Below are 24,233 nucleotides of genomic sequence, written 5' to 3' on the forward strand. Positions count from 1 at the left end.
CCTCTCTCCCATCTCTCCCACTCTCTCTGCTGTCTTTCTCTCATTTCTCCATCCCTCTCTCCATCTCTCCCACTCTCTCCGCTGTCTTTCTCTCATTTCTCCATCCCTCTCTCCATCTCTCCCCTCACTCCGCTGTCTTTCTCTCATTCTCCATCCCTCTCTCCATCTCTCCACTCTCTCCATGTCTTTCTCTCTACTCCATCCCTCTCTCCATCTCTCTCACTCTCTCTGCTGTCTTTCTCTCATTTCTCCCATCTCTCTCCATCTCTCCCACTCCTCTCTGCTGTCTTTCTCTCATTTCTCCATCCCTCTCTCCATCTCTCCCACCAGGGCTATAGGACTGTCTTTGGTCATCAGAGTAGAATCAGGGCTATGGGACTGTCTTCGGTCAGGGCTATGGGACTGTCTTCGGTCATCAGAGCAGAATCAGGGCTATGGGACTGTCTTTGGTCATCAGAGTAGAATCAGGGCTATGGGACTGTCTTCGGTCATCAGAGCAGCATCAGGGCTATAGGACTGTCTTCGGTCATCAGAGTAGAATCAGGGCTATGGGACTGTCTTCGGTCATCAGAGTAGAATCAGGGCTATAGGACTGTCTTCGGTCATCAGAGCAGCATCAGGGCTATGGGACTGTCTTTGGTCACAAGAGCAGCATCAGGGCTACGGGACTGTCTTCGTTCACCAGAACAGCATCAGGGCTATGGGACTGTCTTCGGTCATCAGAGTAGAATCAGGGCTATGGGACTGTCTTCGGTCACAAGAGCAGCATCAGGGCTATAGGACTGTCTTCGGTCATCAGAGTAGAATCAGGGCTATGGGACTGTCTTCGGTCATCAGAGTAGAATCAGGGCTATGGGACTGTCTTTGGTCATCAGAGTAGAATCAGGGCTATGGGACTGTCTTTGGTCATCAGAGGACTCAGGGCTATGGGACTGTCTTCGGTCATCAGAGTAGAATCAGGGCTATAGGACTGTCTTCGGTCATCAGAATCAGGGCTATGGACTGTCTTTGGTCACAGAGCAGCATCAGGGCTATGGGACTGTCTTTGGTCATCAGAGCAGCATCAGGGCTATGGGACTGTCTTCGGTCACCAGAGCAGCATCAGGGCTATGGGACTGTCTTTGGTCATCAGAGTAGAATCAGGGCTATGGGACTGTCTTTGGTCATCAGAGCAGCATCAGGGCTATGGGACTGTCTTCGGTCACAAGAGCAGAATCAGGGCTATGGGACTGTCTTCGGTCATCAGAGTAGAATCAGGGCTATGGGACTGTCTTTGGTCATCAGAGCAGCATCAGGGCTATGGGACTGTCTTCGGTCACAAGAGCAGAATCAGGGCTATGGGACTGTCTTTGGTCATCAGAGCAGCATCAGGGCTATGGGACTGTCTTCGGTCACAAGAGCAGCATCAGGGCTATGGGACTGTCTTTGGTCATCAGAGCAGCATCAGGGCTATGGGACTGTCTTCGGTCATCAGAGCAGCATCAGGGCTATGGGACTGTCTTTGGTCATCAGAGCAGCATCAGGGCTATGGGACTGTCTTTGGTCATCAGAGCAGCATCAGGGCTATGGGACTGTCTTCGGTCATCAGAGCAGCATCAGGGCTATGGGACTGTCTTTGGTCATCAGAGCAGCATCAGGGCTATGGGACTGTCTCACCAGAGCAGCATCAGGGCTCACTGTCTTTGGTCAGAGAGCAGCATCAGGGCTATGGGACTGTCTTCAGTCAGGGCTATGGGACTGTCTTCAGTCAGAGCAGCATCAGGGCTATGGGACTGTCTTTGGTCATCAGAGCAGCATCAGGGCTATGGGACTGTCTTCGGTCAGAGCAGCATCAGGGCTATAGGACTGTCTTTGGTCATCAGAGCAGCATCAGGGCTATAGGACTGTCTTTGGTCATCAGAGCAGCATCAGGGCTATGGGACTGTCTTTGGTCAGAGCAGCATCAGGGCTATGGGACTGTCTTCGGTCATCAGAGCAGCATCAGGGCTATGGGACTGTCTTTGGTCATCAGAGCAGCATCAGGGCTATGGGACTGTCTTCGGTCATCAGAGCAGCATCAGGGCTATGGGACTGTCTTCGGTCATCAGAGCAGCATCAGGGATGTGTCTCGTATGTCTGGCTCCTCTCTCTGTCTTTCCTCAGTTGATGCCTTTCTCTCCCCTTTTCTCTTTCCCTCCCATGTTTTCTCTCTCTGCTGCCAGAGAAAACTCTAGAATATTTATTTCGTACATCTCTACTCTAACACGTCTCTCTCTCTCTCTCTCCGTCTCTGTCTCCGTCTCTGTCTCCGTCGGTCTCTCTCTTTGTCTGTGTCTGTGTCGCTCGCTAGCTCTCACTCACTCACTCACTCACTCACAACGCCCCCTCACTTCACCACGTCCCCCTCCTCTCCCTGTGGCCTCAGGCCCTGCAGAGCTCAGTGTGGCAGGTCCACTAAAGACCAGGCATTCTAATGGTTCTATAAATCCCTCTCTCTGAGGCACTGCGTCACACTCTCACACTCCAGCTGCTGTCAGTGTGTCAAAGATGCTTTCTTCCACCATGCATGAATCCAACCAGGAGCATGGAGCATGGTGTGCTGTGTGGACAAGCAGAATGTCTGCTTTCATATATTGTACCACATGGTGTTTCTCAAAGGGCCCAACCATCACTACTCTGTCTGCCTTCATCTTAGGGCTGTTACGGTGACTGTATTACCGTCATGACCACAGTCAAATTACACACAAACGTTTCGTCATGGTAACTAGGCTTTTCCAAAGCTTCTCTCTGTTGAGTAGTAGCATACCAAACTTGCTAACTGCCAGTCGCTATTGGCCTGGTACCTAGCGTTCTGTTGTCCCTCTAATCACTCTGACATAAATGTAATCCAGAATCAAATCAAACACATCATGAGAACCCATGAGCTCATGTTGCACAACGTTTCTATAGGCTAGTCAAATGACGTGAGAACAGAGTTTTGATGGCCTGTTTAAAAAGAGGATCAATTCAGTACAGTGACATGTATCCCCCCCCCCCCCTTTTACAACTGGTGTAGCCTACCAGGCATATATAGGCACCACGTGAGTTTCAACTTTGGGGAAGCTCATTTTCACCATAAAAATGCACCCTTATATTAAAGCATTCCATGAATCATCACATGTGCAAATTTATGCACGATAATCTACTATTCGTAATGTGATGAGTAGATTGGATAGTAATTTCAGATAATAAAATAACTTAACTAGTGTATGCATAAAGAGTGTTCAGTGCATGACTGAGCCCGTACAGGGTAGAGTAGACCTAGACTGTATCAGATACGCTTCTTCATTCTTTGCATGAGTAAAATGTGGCCTTTTCATAAACACATTCATTTCTACTACACTTTATATGACTGGAGACGTTAGCAGAATCTTTTTTAATATGTCGAATTCCAAGGTAGCCTATCTGCTGACAGACACATCAATAAAACCAACGTTGTTCATATAATAGGTTACCAGAAGGGGAGACGCAAGTACAATATGACGTCCATCTAAACTGGAGGAGGAAATTATTGTCCAAAAACAAACTTTTTAAGTAACACTGAACCCCCCCCCCCACCCCCCTAATGACAATGAAAATACATTAGTATTTTAATAGTTTGTTTTCTCTACAGCAATAACCATTTGCTTTCTAAACAATGTTTTCCTGTGATTGTATTTTGAAATATTACAATATGCCTGGCTTGGCCTCTACTTTTCCCAGACAGTCGCAACCAAACAATAATCTGCCCAAATTGCACGTGCTGCCTTTCCTTCCGACTATAGGCAATATATTTAAATGTTTTTTTTAAAGATAAGCTAATGATCCTCTGTCGCCAAATCATGCTATAGTTGCTTATTTAGAAGTATGACATGTATTTCTGTATAGAAAGTATTAGGCTCAATAGGCTATATAATTTTGGCAATTCAATTGACTTTAAGGAAAGCTTCCCCCTAATGGACACGCCGCCTATGTTTGAAAAGGAAAAACCTAACCGCACGTAACATCCATCTTCTATTTGAGTGCAGGCTACGATGACATCTTTCTTTTCAATGCTCAGATGTCAATGTATATTCTTTTTAATTCTGAATCTCTCTCTCAACTCCTTCTCTCTCCGTCCCCCCCTTTCCTCCCCCTCTCCGTCACCTTCCCTTCCATCCCTTTCCTCCCCCTCTCTCGTCACCTTCCCTTCCATCCTTCTATCGCCCCTCTTTGTCTCTCTCGCCCCTGCAGGCCAAATCATGTATCTGTCACATGTGTGGCGCCCACCTGAACCGGCTCCACTCCTGTCTCTCCTGCGTCTTCTTCGGCTGCTTCACAAAGAAACACATCCACGAGCACGCCAAAAACAAACGACACAATCTAGGTAAAAATGTGCACGTGCTAGCTTATGTTGTCATGACCATTATCTCTCTCTCTCACACACACACATACACACACACACACACATACAGACACAGGCAGATTCAGGCCTCTCTCTGCCTGAGAGAACTGTCCTCTTCAGAGACATTGAGCAGAGCCCGTCCTTCTCCGTAGCATTAACGTTCTACTGGGAGCCAGTACTTAGTCTCAGGCAGACAAATGTCATTCTCTAAGCCTGTCTGTTCCCCTGTCAGCTCTGTGGGAGGGCTAGACATGTTTAATCCTCAACCACATAGAGTATGAATGACCCTGTGATTCTTACATGGTAATTATCCAAGTCTGTCTCCTATTTAGTGCACTACATTTGACCGGGGTCCACAGGGCTCTGGTAAGAAGTAGTACACTGTGAAGGGAACGGGGTGCCGTTTGGGACGCTGGCGGAGAAATATCACAGATCCATTGGAATTTCCATTTCATTATATTTCTATGTAATTATGGGTCTATATACAGTACAGATAAGTAAAAGGATGTAATTGCCGGGCTGTGATATTATCTGAGGAGAATGGTGACAGATGAATGAGGGTGGTAATGCTAAGGTAATCTGTTAGGGTGTGATAGAGGTTAAAGGTTCTGGGGGGTCACAGTAAGGTTTTGATCTATACACACACACACACACACTGAGCCGTGTGTCGTCGTTCAGTGGGGTGTCACAGTAAGGGTTTGATCTATACACACACTTATACACACACACACACAAACACACACACTGAGCCGTGTCGGTCGTTCAGTGGGGTGTCACAGTAAGGTTTTGATCTATACACACACACACACACACACACACACACACACACACACACACACACACACACACACACACACACAAATACACTGAGCCGTGTCGGTCGCTCCTGTCATCACGCCCTACCCCAGCCCCCCAGACTCCCACCACAGTGTTAATTAGGTCAGGGCTTTCCACAGTAGCACACTCACTCACTGTGCATTGTACCATTAATCAAATGAACCCCTGACTCCCAGCTGTTCCTCTGGATTCCTTCACTTCCTTCATCCTCCTCCTCTGTGTGTCTGCCAGATTTATTTTTAACTTCCTCTGTGGTGTTGTACACAGAACTCTCTCTCCTTTTCTCTGGTTCCATGGTTACCACATCAGTCAAGGCCTTTCTCAGTGCATGCCTGTTGCCATTGGACACAGAGATGATGCGCTTCTTCTAGCTCGCTCTTCTCTCACACAACGCCCCATTTACATTTTCTGTAAAATTGTTTAGGCCTATCCATCAATTGTCCCTTTTCCCTCTCCTGGATCCTCCTAGTTCCGAGACAAACCTTTAGTATCCAAATGTGCAGGGGTTCTATTTGGCTGTTCATGAGTTGCATGTTTCGTCACAATATTGTTTTGAACGTTTGATTTGGACTGATGCCCGGCTGAGCATTCTTCTCAATGTGCCGATGAAGTGCATTGATGTACAGTGTAACGCTCTAACCATTTGGCTACCTGCTGGTTACTGGCCCAACGCTCTAACCACTAGGCTACCTGCTGGTTACTGGCCCAACGCTCTAACCACTGGGCTGCCTGCTGGTTACTGGCCCAACGCTGGCCCTGCTGGTTACTGGCCCAACGCTCTAACCACTAGGCTACCTGCTGGTTACTGGCCCAACGCTCTAACCACTAGGTTACCTGCTGGTTACTGGCCCAACGCTCTAACCACTAGGCTACCTGCTGGTTACTGGCCCAACGCTCTAACCACTAGGCTACCTGGTTACTGGTAGGTTACCTGCTGGTTACTGGTCTAACCACTAGGCAACACGCTCTAACCACTAGGCTACCTGCTGGTTACTGCTGGTTACTGGCCAACACTCTAACCACTAGGCTACCTGCTGGTTACTGGCCCAACGCTCTAACCACTAGGCTACCTGCTGGTTACTGGCCCAAACCACTAGGCTGCCTGCTGGTTACTGGCCCAACGCTCTAACCACTAGGCTACCTGCTGGTTACTGGCCCAACGCTCTAACCACTAGGCTACCTGCTGGTTACTGGCCCAACGCTCTAACCACTAGGCTACCTGCTAACTGCCTGCTGGTTACTGGCCCAACGCTCTAACCACTAGGCTACCTGCTGGTTACTGGCCCAACGCTCTAACCACTAGGCTACCTGCTGGTTACTGGCCCAACGCTCTAACCACTAGGCTACCTGCTGGTTACTGGCCCAACGCTCTAACCACTAGGCTACCTGCTGGTTACTGGCCCAACCACTAGCTCTAACCACTAGGCTACCTGCTGGTTACTGGCCCAACGCTCTAACCACTAGGCTACCTGCTGGTTAATGGCCCAACCACTAGCCTCTAACCACTAGGCTACCTGCTGGTTACTGGCCCAACTCTCTAACCACTAGGCTACCTGCTGCCCCTAATGACAACGTTGCCATCTGGCTACTGGCCCAAGTAAACTTTGACGACCATGATAATGCTGGCAAAGTAGTTTCCTACTAAATATTTGACTACTTTAGCAATGTCATCGTATTTCCAGGCACTATAGTGTAATTTAGATGAAATAGTAGTTAACCCTAGTCTTTCTGAACGGACGCTATCACCACTTTATGGCACCAACTATGGCGCCCATCGGTAGAGGGCTTGAGAACTTTCATAAGTGGCATGACGCTTAGTGACAGAGGTGCAACCTATGAATAAATAGGTTGTCACGGCAACAGAAGAACCCAGGTATTGTTACCATGGTGTTGGAGAACATAGGCTAGTGGAAAGAGCAGGGGCAAAGTAGTTTCCTAGGTAGATGTGATGGACATGCACGCACACACAGTCCCAAAAAAAACACTCTGTGACACACACACACACACCACACAGTGGAAAGAGCACACACACACACACACACACACACACACACACACACACACACACACACACCTTCCCTACGTGATAGTTCTCTAATTCTCCAATGCAAGCAGCAATGACATGGAACGACACAAGGCTCAAGTCAATAGAGGAGTGGAACACACAGAAAGTGCTTGTCTTCATGCTGGCCACATCAATGATGAGGTTAGACGTGCAATCAACACAAGCTGTTGTTCTGTAGGAAATATCTAGTTCTAATGGTTTTGTATTCCTTCTTTCTCTCTCCCTTCCAGCAATAGACTTATTATATGGTGGAATATATTGTTTCGTGTGCCAAGACTACATATACGACAAAGAGATGGAACAGATTGCCAAAGAAGAACAGAGGAAAGCCTGGAAATTGCAAGGTACAGTGTTGCTGGTCTCCAGCAGCTCAGGCAACGCTACTTTTCTGTGTCTGTTTTATCTCCCCCCAGTCAATAATTGATTTATTCCTTCATGTATTTTAACCTTTATTTATTTAACCACTTTCTCATACAGATCACAATGTGTGGAGCTTGATAAACTGCATCCAGTGATTTTAAAGTAGTGGCAGCTGCATTCACATACACTATATATACCATACAAAAGTATCTGGACACCCCTTCAAATGATTGGATTCAGCTATTTCAGCCACACTCGTTGCTGACAGGTGTTTAAAATCGAGCACACAGCCATGCAATCTCCATAGACAAACATTGACAGTAGAATGGCCTTACTTAAGAGCTCAGTGACTTTCACCATAATAGGATGCCACCTTTCCAATAATTAGTTTGTCACACTTCTGCCCTGCTAGAGTTGCCCTGGTCAACTGTAAGTGCTGTTATTGTGAAGTGGAAACGTCTAGGAGCAACAATGGCTCAGCCGCGAAGTGGTAGGCCACACAAGCTCTCAGAACGGGACCGCTGAGTGCAAAAGCGTGTAGTGCGTAAAAATCGTCTGGTTGCAACACTCACTACCGAGTTCCAAACTGCCTCTGGAAGCAACGTTAGGACAACTGTTCGTCGGGAGTTTCATGAAATGGGTTTCCATGGCTGAGCAGCCTCACACAAGCCTAAGATCACCATGCACAATGCCAAGCATTGGCTTCACCATCTGGAAGTCTGACGGACGAATCTGGGTTTGGTGGATGCAAGGAGAATGCTACCAACCCAAATGCGTAGTGCCAACTATAACGTTTGGTGGAGGAGGAATGATGGTCTATGGCTGTTTTTCCTGGTTCGGGCTCGGCCCCTTAGTTCCAGTGAAGGGAAATCTTAATGCTACGGCATTCTTGATGATTCTGTGCTTCCAACTTTGTGTCAACAGTTCGGGGAAGGCCTTTTCCTGATTTAGCATGACAGTGCCCCCCGTGCACAAAGCGAAGTCCATACAGAAATGGTTTGTTGAGATCAGTGTGGAAGAACTTGACTGGCCTGCACAGAGCCCTGACCTCAAGGCCATCAAACACCTTTGGGATAAATTGAAACGGCGACTGCGAGCCAAGCCTTAATCGCCCAACATCAGTGCGTGACCTCACTAATGCTCTTGTGGCTGAATGGAAGCAAGTCCCAGCAGAAAGCCTTCCCAGAAGAGTGGAGGCTGTTATAGCAGCAAAGGGGTGACCAACTCCATATTAATGCCCATGATTTTGGAATGAGATGTTCAAGGTGTCCGTATACTTTTGGTCATGTATTAGTACAATTATTTGTTTAAGTGATTTTAACATATTGGACCATGGCAGGCATATAGCCTTTACATGGTCCATATTAACAGGTATGCTATTAGCGATCAGCATTATCACCTGTAGTTCAACTGATGCAGCGTAGTGACTATAAATACATAGGCGGAAGCATGGGGTAGTCAGTCTGGGTTTACCCTATTGGGCTAATCGTTAGCTAGATCCCAAATGTAATCTTTTATCTAGTTAGGATCCTATTGGTGAATGAAACAAAGTGAATCTAATGTAGCCTACCTGTTAGGGTAACTTGGGGTAAACCTGCCTGTACCTCTCACAGAAACCACTTCATGTCACCATGAATCTGTCATTCCATTTGAAGAAATGATTGTGAGGTAGGGTGGTGTTTTACCCCAAGTTAGATGATCCGTGTTACATTTAACCCCACTCTCCTCTGCACTCACGGCAAATTGCGGAGCGCTAACATTCTTAATCATGGTATTGCTAAAAACTCTGGGTTTAAAAAGATCCATTTCGCACATATTGAAGAGTTGACCCTAATAAATAAAGTTAGGAATGGAAAGCTGGGATCCTCTGGGGCGGCAGGTAGTGGTTAGGCCGTTGACTAGTAACCGAAAAGTTGCCGGATCAAATCCCCGAGCTGACAATGTGAAAGTCTGTCGTTCTGCCCCTGAACAAGGCAGTTAACCCACTGTTCCTAGGGCATCATTGAAAATAAGAATTTGTTCTTAACTGACTTGCCTAGTTAAATAAATAAAATAAACAAAGCCATCAACTGCTGTTTTCCCTGCGATTGCAAGACTTGTGCATTGACTGCTTGTCAGACGGCAGGTTTCCCTCAATGTCACTCAACTGTGCATCTTCAAAGTCGCCCTTAGCAGAAATATTGTTTTTTCATGATCCATATTTTTGGGCCGTGGCATCAATGATTTTGTCGTGGCACAGCAACCACCTATAAATGACTGTAGTGGAAATACTGGCACAGTGTCATCAGCATGAAAGTGTAACTTCCAGTTGTTCACTAAGGAAGCATTATGGTTAATATACAATGTGAGCAGTACTTCTGGACCTGGAATGAAGCCCTGAGGTATAGCTGAGGCCACAGGACTATCCTTCGGTTCAGGTTGGAAAAGAACTCTTCGTGCTCCACAGATTTCATTGTTTTGTTTCCCCACTGGTGGCCCTTGGGTAGTAAAAACAATTACTGTAAAAACACCAGCAAATCAGCTCCAACTGATTTTAATTTTTGAAAATCTGTTTCCAAATATTCCAACTCATAATAGACACATGATCATATACAAATGTTCAAGGTTTGAAATTATTGTTTTAGTCAAATATTCTATCGGTTTGGGGGGGTCAGTCTGCAGTCTCCATTATTTTTGTCATTATGTTCTGGCCCCAACCATTCGCTCAAGAAAACATTTTCCCACGGGCCAAATCTAGTTAATAATCCCTGCAATAGATCTCCATCATAGCCTGGTCCCAGATCTGTTTGCCAAATCTTATGGTCACCGGTGTGACAATTACCATAGGAGTTGGCAGGACAGCACAAACATATCTGAGACCAGGCTACCTTTATCACGGATCAGGATGAAAATATGGATGGTTTGGTCAATGTCTCAACGATGTCTCTGTCTTTGTGACCAGGTGTAGGGGAGAAATACTCTACGTGGGAGCCTACGGCGAGAGCTGGAGTTATTACGGCACAATCCAAAGCGAAGGAAAATCACTACAAACTGCACCATCGGTGAGATATAGGCTGGTCCGCTCTCCGCACAACCTTATGAAGTGCTAGTAGCAGGGTCGATTTCATCACCCAGGCGTGTGTTGTCTGTATAGTCCAGGTGTCTGTGGTGTTGTCTGTATAGTCCAGGTGTCTGTGGTGGTGTCTGTATAGTCCAGGTGTCTGTGGTGGTGTCTGTATAGTCCAGGTGTCTGTGGTGGTGTCTGTGTAGTCCAGGTGTCTCTGGTGGTGTCTGTATAGTCCAGGTGTCTGTGGTGTGTTTGTTGGGCTAGAGTTGTGTAATGTACAGTCCAGGTGTCTGTGGTGGTGTCTGTATAGTCCAGGTGTCTGAGGTGTTGTCTGGAGGGTGGTGTTGTCTGTATAGTCCAGGGTCTGAGGTGGTGTCTGTATAGTCCAGGTGTCTGGGTGGTGTCTGTGTAGTCCAGGTGTCTGTGGTGGTGTCTGTATAGTCCAGGTGTCTGTGGTGGTGTCTGTGTAGTCCAGGTGTCTGGGGTGTCTGTGTAGGGTGTCTGGTGAGTCCAGGTGTCTGGGTCTGGTCCTGGGTCACTTATGTGTTTATGTTGGGCTAGGGAGGGAGAGGGGGAGAGAGGGGAGAGGGAGGGAGGGAGAGAGTGAGGGAGAGAGAGAATGCACTGTTCCTTCTTCAATGACAAGTTCACACAACAAGGATGGTCTCTTCTCTCTTTCTCTGACGCTCTCTGTTTCTCAAACTAGATTCAAACTTACTTACGCCTCTGTTTCATTCTTCCTTTTCTCTCTCAATCTCTTTTCCTCTCTGCAGTTATCTCGCTTGATTTTGTAGAGTTCATTCAGTCTTCCTACTTTGTTCTTTTCCTCCCTCTCACTGTAATGAAACACTCGTAGAGAGGCCAGCCCAGCTGTCTCTGGGTGTGTGGAGTGGGTCGAGTCTGGAGAGTTTAACCCCCAGCCCAGAGCTCTATTCCTGGGCCAAACAGGCTGGACCAGTCCCATGCTCCACACTGGGCCTCACCTGATCTGTTCACACAGGCCTTTGTGGTGGACCACAGCTTTTATCTGCACTAGCCCAAACCATGGCTGGATTACGCTAGCCCAAACCATGGCTGGATTACGCTAGCCCAAACCATGGCTGGATTACGCTAGCCCAAACCATGGCTGGATTACGCTAGCCCAAACCATGGCTGGATTACGCTAGCCCAAACCATGGCTGGATTACCATGGCTGGATTACGCTAGCCCAAACCATGGCTGGATTACGCTAGCCCAAACCATGGCTGGATTACGCTAGCCCAAACCATGGCTGGATTACGCTAGCCCAAACCATGGCTGGATTACGCTAGCCCAAACCATGGCTGGATTACGCTGGCTGGATTACGCCAGCCCAAACCATGGCTGGATTACGCCAGCCTAAACCATGGCTGGATTACGCTAGCCAGCCTAAAACCATGGCTGGATTACGCAGCCCAAACCATGGCTGATTACGCCAGCCCAAACCATGGCTGATTACTCTAGCCCAAACCATGGCTGGATTACGCTAGCCCAAACCATGGCTGGATTACGCAAAACCATGGCTGGATTACGCCAGCCCAAACCATGGCTGGATTACGCTAGCCCAAACCATGGCTGATTACGCTAGCCCAAACCATGGCTGGATTACGCTAGCCCAAACCATGGCCGGATTGCGCCAGCCCAAACCATGGCTGGATTACGCTAGCCCAAACCATGGCTGGATTACGCTAGCCCAAACCATGGCGAAATTTAGCACATTTACAAAACTGTTTATTACTTGTCTTTGTCCCTGTCAAATAAAGTAAATTAATGTCAGAGCGTAATGTCCTCCTCTCTGTTACAGGAGATGTGAATGTTAGAGGGTAATGTCCTCCTCTCTGTTACAGGAGATGTGAATGTTAGAGCGTAATGTCCTCCTCTCTGTTACAGGAGATGTGAATGTCAGAGCGTAATGTCCTCCTCTCTGGTACAGGAGATGTGAATGTTAGAGCGTAATGTCCTCCTCTCTGTTACAGGAGATGTGAATGTTAGAGCGTAATGTCCTCCTCTCTGTTACAGGAGATGTGAATGTCAGAGCTAATGTCCTCCTCTCTGTTACAGGAGATGTGAATGTTAGAGCGTAATGTCCTCCTCTCTGTTACAGGAGATGTGAATGTCAGAGCGTAATGTCCTCCTCTCTGGTACAGGAGATGTGAATGTTAGAGCGTAATGTCCTCCTCTCTGTTACAGGAGATGTGAATGTCAGAGCGTAATGTCCTCCTCTCTGTTACAGGAGATGTGAATGTTAGAGCGTAATGTCCTCCTCTGTTACAGGAGATGTGAATGTTAGAGCGTAATGTCCTCCTCTCTGTTACAGGAGATGTGAATGTTGGAGCGTAATGTCCTCCTCTCTGTTAAAGGAGATGTGAATGTTAGAGTGTAATGTCCTCCTCTGTTAAAGGAGATGTGAATGTTAGAGCCCAAAGGAGATGTGAATGTCCGTAATGTCCTCCTCTCTGTTACAGGAGATGTGAATGTTAGAGCGTAATGTCCTCCTCTCTGTTAAAGGAGATGTGAATGTTGGAGCGTAATGTCCTCCTCTCTGTTACAGGAGATGTGAATGTTAGAGCGTAATGTCCTCCTCTCTGGTACAGGAGATGTGAATGTTAGAAAATGTCCACAGGAGATGGAATGTTAGAGCGTAATGTCCTCCTCTCTGTTACAGGAGATGTGAATGTCAGAGCGTAATGTCCTCCTCTCTGTTACAGGAGATGTGAATGTTAGAACCCTCTCTGTTACAGGAGATGTGAATGTTAGAGCGTAATGTCCTCCTCTCTGTTACAGGAGATGTGAATGTTAGAGGGTAATGTCCTCCTCTCTGTTACAGGAGATGTGAATGTTAGAGCGTAATGTCCTCCTCTCTGTTACAGGAGATGTGAATGTCAGAGCGTAATGTCCTCCTCTCTGTTACAGGAGATGTGAATGTTAGAGCGTAATGTCCTCCTCTCTGTTACAGGAGATGTGAATGTTAGAGCGTAATGTCCTCCTCTCTGTTACAGGAGATGTGAATGTCAGAGCGTAATGTCCTCCTCTCTGTTACAGGAGATGTGAATGTTAGAGCGTAATGTCCTCCTCTCTGTTACAGGAGATGTGAATGTTAGAGCGTAATGTCCTCCTCTCTGTTACAGGAGATGTGAATGTCAGAGCGTAATGTCCTCCTCTCTGTTACAGGAGATGTGAATGTTAGAGCGTAATGTCCTCCTCTCTGTTACAGGAGATGTGAATGTTAGAGCGTAATGTCCTCCTCTCTGTTACAGGAGATGTGAATGTTAGAGCGTAATGTCCTCCTCTCTGTTACAGGAGATGTGAATGTTAGAGCGTAATGTCCTCCTCTCTGTTACAGGAGATGTGAATGTTAGAGCGTAATGTCCTCCTCTCTGTTACAGGAGATGTGAATGTTAGAGCTGTGCTTCTCTTGATTGTTTGTCCTGAAGATGGGCCTACTTTTTCACATTCCCCCTCTCTCTCTAAACCCCCCCGTCTCCCGTCAGGTTTACGAGGGTTGATCAACCTGGGCAACACGTGCTTCATGAACTGCATCGTCCAGGCCCTCACCCACACCCCCCTGCTGCGCGACTTCTTCCTGTCCGACAGGCACAAGTGTGAGATGCAGTCCAACTCCTGTCTGGTGTGTGAGATGTCACAGCTCTTTCAGGAGGTAAGGCCGGAGCTGGGGGGATAGGGTGGCAATCTGCTCAATTCCTTAAAAAATTCCCAAATTCCCAGGTTTTTCAGAAATGTTTGTTGTTGGAGAATCCCAGTTCCCGGAATCAGGAGGGAATAATCAGGGAGGGAGTCCTCCAACAGGGATTTCTGGGAAAGACTGGAATGTTGCAACCCTAGGGCGGTCAAATGCAGTCTTCTAGGGGTTTGGGAGGCCAAATGAAAACATATGAGACGGAATTACAGCCAGTCAGACATAGAAATGGAATGACTAACCACATCAAAACAGAATGTTCTCCCAGACTAACAGACTGACTGGATCACTGCGTTGTGGAGCTGGAGGGAAACAACTCTCTGAGAGAAATGAACAGAGTTCAATAAGAATGCCCTGCCCTATTATACAGCTGCACTATTTGGCATTTTGTTTAAACTCAACTCACCAGTCTGTGTGAGGGTGGGGGGATTGTCTGTCTCCATACTTATCTCTAAATGCTAGGCTCCTTACCCAATCGTTCACCATTCTGAATGTGTTTAGTACAGTCAGTTGGTTAGATTACATCTACTAAACTCAATGCTCCCTGATCATTATAGAACTGGTGCTCAGGTGTCTCCTCCCCCCCCCCACTCTCTGGTGTGTATATACACTGAGTGTACAGAATGTTAGACCTGCTCTTTCCATGACATAGTCAAGGCTTAAACATCCTTCTTTACACTGTCTCCTTCCCTTCAGCTACACTGATTGAAGTGGATTTAACAAGTGACATCAGTAAGGGCTCATAGACTGACCAGGTGAATCCAGGGGAAAGCTATGTCAGTGGTTCCCAACTCCAGTCCTCCACCCCCCGACAGCACACACTTTTGTTGTAGCCCCAGATAAACAAACACCTGGTTCAACTCATTGAGGGCCTGATGATGAGTTGACAAGTTGAATCAGATGTGACAGTGAATGGTGATTGAACTGGTGTCTGGAGTAGACCAAGGAGAAAAGTGAAAAGCATACCCTTGGAGAATATTTGTCATGTTACAATGGGAACTAGAATAAAAGTTTCAGAACAAACTTTGTGCTTGCTGAGAACTATTCAGCAAGAGAGCATATCTCTGTTCATGTCCCTAAGAGCCAGACGCTCACACACACTTCTCTTCCCTCTCTCCCAATCACATTGTTCATTCCTGCTCCACGCGTTCCTCTTTCCCTTTGAACCTAGAGCATGCAGCACCATCATCAGTACCAGGAAAGAGGGGCTGTTCCTCTGACTTTGTACCCACACACAGCTCCTCTCAGCCAGGGAGGAGTTGCTCTTTGATCAGCCCCTCCCTGTCTTCCTTTTTATAGACTCTTTGGTTTGTCAGCCTGCTTCAAGCTGCAGCGGAGGACCAAAGAGCCTGTAAGATACAAGATATAAGCTTGTTAGTGCGTGCGTGATTTCCTCAAATCTCAATCAGGCCTCAGAAGGAGAGTCAAGAGTCAGGAGATTAAAGGTGTGTGTGTGTGTGTTGTGTGTGTGTTGTGTGTGTGGTGTGTGTGTGGTGTGTGTGTGGTGTGTGTGTGTGTGCCGTAATAGGCAGGGCTTGGTTGTGCATTCAAGCAGAGCACTCCTTTCATTATGGTGTTCTCTCCATCTCACACCCTGACCTAGACTGTCAGTCATCCAATCCCCATAGCAACCTGGAGATTCAGCAGTCTGGTTTGACCCACCCTCTCTGGAAGTTCAGTAACTAGCATTCACTACCAAATAATAGCGTTTGATGTTTTTTTCTACATAGAAGATCAAACAAAATGATTGCCCGAGCATCTTCTGAACTTCCCAATACCTTTCTGATGCATTTCAGTCACTTCAAACCAGACTTCCTTCAGATAGAAATACTGTCAAAGTACTGTAAACTGATTTGTAATAGACTGTCAAATGTATTTGTACTGTAAACTGGGATTTGTAACTGTCATAGTACTTACTGTAAATGGATTTGTAATAGACGTTGTCATAGTACTGTAAACTGTCATAGATTTGTAATAGACTGTCATAGTACTTACTGTAAATGGATTTGTAATAGACTGTCATAGTACTGTAAACTGATTTGTAATAGACTGTCATAGTACTGTAAACAGATTTGTAATAGACAGTCATAGTACTGTAAATGGATTTGTAATAGACAGTCATAGTACTTACTGTAAATGGATTTGTAATAGACTGTCATAGTACTGTAAATGGATTGGTAATATTTGACTGTCATAGTACTGTAAATGGATTTGTAATAGACTGTCAAATGGATTTGTAATAGACTCCAAATAAAAAAGTGAACATTGTCCATTGACTACAACACTTTTTTTTTTTATGGTGGGGGTCATGACATTTGTTTACATTTAAGTCATTTAGCAGACGCTCTTATAGCGACTCAAATTGGAAAATGTTTTAAATATCAAAATGGGGTCACGGTTCCAGAAAGGTTTGAAACCCTGTGCTAAGGTCTCAGCTGTACAAAGAAAAACATGTTTCAGTGAAGATACAAGTTGAGTCTCGGTACATTTAACAACATGGCTGCCAGATGTTAAATCCCTGTCCTCCCCATTTCCTACTTTCTCTCCACAGTTCTACTCGGGCCACCGTTGGCCCCACATTCCCTTCCGGCTGCTGCACCTGGTATGGACTCACGCACGTCACTTAGCGGGCTACGAGCAACAGGATGCCCACGAGTTCCTCATCGCAGCACTGGACGTGCTGCACCGCCACTGTAAAGGAGACACCGCCCGTAAGTATCGCTGTCCTGACTTACTTAAATACTGTGGGAAAGTTTCATTTAACTTACTGATAAATACACTATAGTACTGTGTTATGGTTAAAGGGAAGTGACGCTGAGGTTGTGCTATATTGTATTTCTTCAGTGTAACTGAACGGAGATGTTCTGATTCTAGCTGAATAGAGACAAGTGGGTTTCATCAAGACAAAATGGATGATAAATGTATGAGATCTACACTGTAATCGTCTGGGTAAAAAGGAAATCATCTGTTCTCCTACAGTTCAAATAGGTTAGAAGAGAGAACCGATTTGTCACGTCTGTCTGCCTGCATAAATTCTGCATGCGCTGAATCCTCAGTCGTGTCAATTGAAACTCCACTTTAGCCGAGGAGACACGTCTGTGTCAAATCTACCCATAATGCAGTGTGTTGTCCGCACTCAGCACCAGTGGAAATGTACTGAAGGGGAAGATTGAAGGGAAGTGACAATGCCAAGCACCGAAGGGACCGAGAGGATTGTGGGGTGGAATGATAATGTGCCCCACTGCACCGCCATGACACAGAGGGAGGGACCTGGCAGTAAGGAGGCTTCTGATTCGCCAGAATTGTAGAGGGAGTTTAGAGGTGCTAGACAGGCTTCACTGCAGTGGGGAGAGAGCGAGGGGTGGGGGGTGAGACAGAGAGTGGGGGGACAAAGGGGGAGGGGGTGCGACAGAGAGGGTGACAGACAGTGAGAAGGGGGGTGAGAGAGTGAAAGAGTCCTTTAAAAGTGCAAAGGTGTCCACTGTGTTGATGTGTGCTCGCTCTCCATCTGTCTCTGTGTTCTGTTACCTAGGAGACGACAACGGGAAGAAGGCCAACAATCCAAACCACTGTAGCTGCATCATTGACCAAATTTTCACTGGCGGCCTCCAATCAGACGTCACCTGTCAAGTCTGCCAGTAAGTGTGTGCCTCATTCCGTGTTCTTTCCACTAGCCAACATCCCCCATGTTTAAAATCTGTGTGTGGGGGGGGGGGGTGAGAGAGTGTGTAAGAAAGTGAAGGTTATATGTGTCAAGACTGCTAAAATACTCACGTTTGACATTTTGACATCCTCTCAAAGGACTTCCTACATTGCCAAGAGGCAAGAACTCCCTTCCTCTGCTTTCACCTCACCTCCTTCTCCCTCTTCTCCTCTGCATCCTCTTCCATCTTACCCCCTCACCCTTCTTCCTCTGATCTCAGCTACCTCCCTCCATCCTTTTCCCCCTGATCTCAGCTACCTCCCTCCATCCTTTTTCCCCAACACTATCCTGATGTATCAGTCTGGAGTGACCCTTTTCTAACCTGCTCTCATCTTTACCAGTCTCCCAACACTGCCGCTTCACTGCACTCCTCTCATATTTAAGTCATGTCCTCCCCTCCTGGTGAAGCTGCTGTTGGGAGGAGGTTCTCTAGATGCTGGGCTGTCCTGTCACATTTACACAGAGCTCACTGTACTCTAGGGCACTCAACTGCACTCTACACAGTGCAACACAGCTAGCCGGGCTCAGCCACACCTGGCCACACACAACACAGAAGCTAGCTCCAGAATACCTGGCCGTAGGGCTAGCTCCAGAATACCTGGCCGTAGGGCTAGCTCCAGAATACCTGGCCGTAGGGCTAGCTCCAGAATACCTGGCCGTAGGGCTAGCTCCAGAATACCTGGCCGTAGGGCTAGCTCCAGAATACCTGGCCTTAGGGCTAGCTCCAGAATACCTGGCCTTAGGGCTAGCTCCAGAATACCTGGCCGTAGGGCTAGCTCCAGAATACCTGGCCGTAGGGCTAGCTCCAGAATACCTGGCCGTAGGGCTAGCTCCCTACACTTAGGGTAATATCCCCCTAACTAGACATACCTGGCCGATGGCTAGCGCCAGAATACTGGAAGGGCTAGACCAGAATATCCCCCTAACTGGCCGTAGGGCTAGCTCCAGAATACCTGGCCGTAACTGGAAGGAGACGGCTGGCTCCAGATATCCCTGGCCGTAACTGGAAGGAGACGGTGGTCCAGAATCCCCCTAACTGGAAGGAGACGGTGGTAATATCCCCCTAACTGGAAGGAGACGGTGGTAATATCCCCCTAACTGGAAGGAGACGGTGGTAATATCCCACTAACTGGAAGGAGACGGTGGTAATATCTCCCTAACTGGAAGGAGACGGTGGTAATATCCCCCTAACTGGAAGGAGACGGTGGTAATATCCCCCTAACTGGAAGGAGACGGTGGTAATATCCCCCTAACTGAAGGAGACGGTGGTAATATCCCCCTAACTGGAAGGAGACGGTGGTAATATCCCCCTAACTGGAAGGAGACGGTGGTAATATCCCCCTAACTGGAAGGAGACGGTGGTAATATCCCCCTAACTGGAAGGAGACGGTGGTAATATCCCCCTAACTGGAAGGAGACGGTGGTAATATCCCCCTAACTGGAAGGAGACGGTGGTAATATCCCCCTAACTGGAAGGAGACGGTGGTAATATCCCCCTAACTGGAAGGAGACGGTGGTAATATCCCCCTAACTGGAAGGAGACGGTGGTAATATCCCCCTAACTGGAAGGAGACGGTGGTAATATCCCCCTAACTGGAAGGAGACGGTGGTAATATCCCCCTAACTGGAAGGAGACGGTGGTAATATCCCCCTAACTGGAAGGAGACGGTGGTAATATCCCCCAACTGGAAGGAGACGGTGGTAATATCCCCCTAACTGGAAGGAGACGGTGGTAATATCCCCCTAACTGGAAGGAGACGGTGGTAATATCCCCCTAACTGGAAGGAGACGGTGGTAATATCCCCCTAACTGGAAGGAGACGGTGGTAATATCCCCCTACTGGAAGGAGACGGTGGTAATATCCCCTTAACTGGAAGGAGACGGTGGTAATATCCCCCTAACTGGAGGGAGACGGTGGTAATATCCCCCTAACTGGAAGGAGACGGTGGTAATATCCCCCTAACTGGAAGGAGACGGTGGTAATATCCCCCTAACTGGAAGGAGACGGTGGTAATATCCCCCTAACTGGACGGAGACGGTGGTAATATCCCCTAACTGGAAGGAGACGGTGGTAATATCCCCTAACTGGAAGGAGACGGTGGTAATATCCCCCTAACTGGAAGGAGACGGTGGTAATATCCCCCTAACTGGAAGGAGACGGTGGTAATATCCCCCTAACTGGAAGGAGACGGTGGTAATATCCCCCTAACTGGAAGGAGACGGTGGTAATATCCCCCTAACTGGAAGGAGACGGTGGTAATATCCCCCTAACTGGACGGAGACGGTGGTAATATCCCCCTACTGGGCGGAGACGGTGGTAATATCCCCCTAACTGGAAGGAGACGGTGGTAATATCCCCCTAACTGGAAGGAGACGGTGGTAATATCCCCCTAACTGGAAGGAGACGGTGGTAATATCCCCCTAACTGGAAGGAGACGGTGGTAATATCCCCCTAACTGGAAGGAGACGGTGGTAATATCCCCCTAACTGGAAGGAGACGGTGGTAATATCCCCCCTAACTGGAAGGAGACGGTGGTAATATCCCCCTAACTGGAAGGAGACGGTGGTAATATCCCCTACTGGAAGGAGACGGTGGTAATATCCCCCTAACTGGAAGGAGACGGTGGTAATATCCCCCTAACTGGACGGAGACGGTGGTAATATCCCCTAACTGGACGGAGACGGTGGTAATATCCCCCTAACTGGAAGGAGACGGTGGTAATATCCCCCTAACTGGAAGGAGACGGTGGTAATATCCCCTAACTGGAAGGAGACGGTGGTAATATCCCCTAACTGGAAGGAGACGGTGGTAATATCCCCCTAACTGGAAGGAGACGGTGGTAATATCCCCCTAACTGGAAGGAGACGGTGGTAATATCCCCCTAACTGGAAGGAGACGGTGGTAATATCCCCTAACTGGAAGGAGACGGTGGTAATATCCCCCTAACTGGAAGGAGACGGTGGTAATATCCCCCTAACTGGAAGGAGACGGTGGTAATATCCCCCTAACTGGACGGAGACGGTGGTAATATCCCCCTAACTGGAAGGAGACGGTGGTAATATCCCCCTAACTGGAAGGAGACGGTGGTAATATCCCCCTAACTGGAAGGAGACGGTGGTAATATCCCCCTAACTGGAAGGAGACGGTGGTAATATCCCCCTAACTGGAAGGAGACGGTGGTAATATCCCCCTACTGGACGGAGACAGTGGTAATATCCCCTAACTGGAAGGAGACGGTGGTAATATCCCCCTAACTGGAAGGAGACGGTGGTAATATCCCCCTACTGGAAGGAGACGGTGGTAATATCCCCCTAACTGGAAGGAGACGGTGGTAATATCCCCCTAACTGGAAGGAGACGGTGGTAATATCCCCCTAACTGGAAGGAGACGGTGGTAATATCCCCCTAACTGGACGGAGACGGTGGTAATATCCCCCTAACTGGAAGGAGACGGTGGTAATATCCCCCTAACTGGACGGAGACGGTGGTAATATCCCCCTAAGGGGAAGGGAGACGGTGGTAATATCCCCCTAACTGGAAGGAGACGGTGGTAATATCCCCCTAACTGGAAGGAGACGGTGGTAATATCCCCCTAACTGGAAGGAGACGGTGGTAATATCCCCCTACTGGACGGAGACAGTGGTAATATCCCCCTAACTGGAAGGAGACGGTGGTAATATCCCCCTAACTGGAAGGAGACGGTGGTAATATCCCCCTACTGGGCGGAGACGGTGGTAATATCCCCCTAACTGGAAGGAGACGGTGGTAATATCCCCCTAACTGGAAGGAGACGGTGGTAATATCCCCCTAACTGGAAGGAGACGGTGGTAATATCCCCCTACTGGGCGGAGACCACCTATCTTTGTATCACTCTATTGAATTGCAAACTGGTGCGCTTGGCTGAACCGAATGTATGTACACACACACACACACACACACACACACACACACACACACACACAAACACACACACACACACACACAGTGTGGATAAAAGCTTATGCACCATGACCATCTATCACCCTTCCCCATGACTACTAACAACACACACCAGTCTTTATTACCTCCATAACTCACCCATACACACATGATGTATCTCATTGGCTGTCTCCCCTCCCCTCTAGCGGTGTGTCCACCACGATAGACCCATTCTGGGACATCAGTCTGGACCTGCCGGGCTCGTCCACTCCCTTCTGGCCCCTTAGCCCCGGGGAGACGGCTCAACGGTCAACGGAGAGAGCCACCTTTCAGGGGCCACCACGCTCACAGACTGTCTACGCAGGTAGAGCACACCAAACGACTGTCTGTCCCCAGGTCTTTCACCAAAGCATTTACTGTAAACATTACACTTACAAAAGATTTAAGACATTTCAAATTATGTCTGTATACAATGGTGTTTGTTTGTCACTGGTTGCCCTTTTCTTGTGGCAACAGGTCACACATCTTGCTGCTGGTATTTCACCCAGTAGATATGAGAGTTTATCAAAATTGGATTTGTTTTTTGAATTGTCTCTGTTATTTAATGAATGACAATTTGCTCTTTATCTTCCATCTTCTCTGTTACCTGTCCTCACTTCCTCTCTCTTCCTCTCTCTTCCTCTTGTACTTCATCACCAGTCACAGCCTGGTTGCTGCAGCATGACTCATTAAAGGCACAGACAGGCATGATTCTGAGGGGTGAACACATTGTTACAGTATACACACTTGGGGTCTGTTCCAATAGCCACACTTAGCATAGCACTGGGAATGAAGCAATGTGTTGGGCACACATTCTTAGTGGTATGCTAGTGTGGAGGTTGGATTGTTTTTGTTTATTCAGGTCCCCGTTTAGCGTTTGCCAAGTAGCAGCTCTTCTTCCTGGGGTCCTTGTCTTGGGAACATGTGCTGCAGTGTGTGAAGTCTTTCTCTCTGGCTGATGACCAGTATCAGTCCTCAGTCACATCGTTGACCATCAGTGTTGGCCTCCCCCCTACAGAAAACGGTTGGCTTCACTGTTCCATCCAGGCGTGGTCTGGTCACTGCTTAGCATTATAGTGCAGCCTCTGGCAGTGTAACCATGGAAACTGACCTGTTATGTATCACTACAAACACATTCTGTTGTCTTTATATCGGTCTTTTAATACGCTGAGTGGACAAAACATTAGGAACACCTGCTCTCTCCATGACTTAGACTGACCAGTTGAATCCGGGGTTGGAGGCAGTAGGTGCCAGGCGTACCGGTTTGTGTCAAAAACTGCAACGCTGCTGGGTTTTTCACTTTCAACAGTTTCCAGTGTAGATGAAGAATGGTCCTCCACCCAAAGGACATCTAGCCAACTTGACACAACTGTGGGAAGCATTGGAGTCAACATGGGCCAGCATCCCTTTCGACACCTTGTAGTCCATGCCCTGCGGGATTGAGGCTGTTCTGAGGGGGTGCAGCTTAATATTAGGAAGTTGTTCCTAATGTTATGTACACTCAGTGTGTTTCTACATTATCTGTCTCTGTACCCTCTGTATGTATTATCTTCCCTCTTTCTCTCTTCCTCCACCTCCTTCTCACCCTTTTCTCTCTCTCTCTCCTCATACTCTCCTCATATTCTCTCTCTCTCCTGATATTCTCTCTCTCTCCTCATATTCTCTCTCACCTCATATTCTCTCCTCATATTCTCTCTCTCCTCATGCTCTCTCGCTCTCCTCATGCTCTCTCGCTCTCCTCATGCTCTCTCGCTCTCCTCATGCTCTCTCGCTCTCCTCATGCTCTCTCTCTCCTCATCCCCTCTCTCTCTCTCTCTCTCTCCTCTCTCTCTCTCCTCATCCTCTCTCTCTCCTCATCCTCTCTCTCTCTCCTCATCCTCTCTCTCTCCCTCATCCTCTCTCTCTCTCCTCATCCTCATCTCTCTCTCCTCATCCTCTCTCTCTCTCTCCTCATCCTCTCTCTCTCTCTCTCATGCTCTCTCTCTCCTCATCCTCTCTCTCTCTCCCTCATGCTCTCTCTCCTCATGCTCTCTCTCCTCATGCGCTCTCGCTCTCATGCTCTCTCGCTCTCATGCTCTCGTGCTCGCTCTCCTCATGCGCTCGTGCTCGCTCTCATGCGCTCGTGCTCGCTCTCCTCATGCGCTCACTCTCTCTCTCTCGCTCTCTCAA

At 47.8% G+C, this 24,233-nt stretch overlaps 1 pseudogene; it reads left to right on the plus strand.

Annotated features, from left to right (window-relative positions):
- The first annotated feature begins 4,234 nt into the window (after nucleotides 1-4,234).
- The window catches only part of LOC135531021 (ubiquitin carboxyl-terminal hydrolase 22-like), a 34,075-nt pseudogene continuing 14,076 nt past the window's right edge, over nucleotides 4,235-24,233 (plus strand).

Source organism: Oncorhynchus masou, unplaced genomic scaffold (genome assembly GCF_036934945.1).
Source record: "Oncorhynchus masou masou isolate Uvic2021 unplaced genomic scaffold, UVic_Omas_1.1 unplaced_scaffold_1493, whole genome shotgun sequence".
NCBI lineage: Eukaryota > Metazoa > Chordata > Actinopteri > Salmoniformes > Salmonidae > Oncorhynchus > Oncorhynchus masou.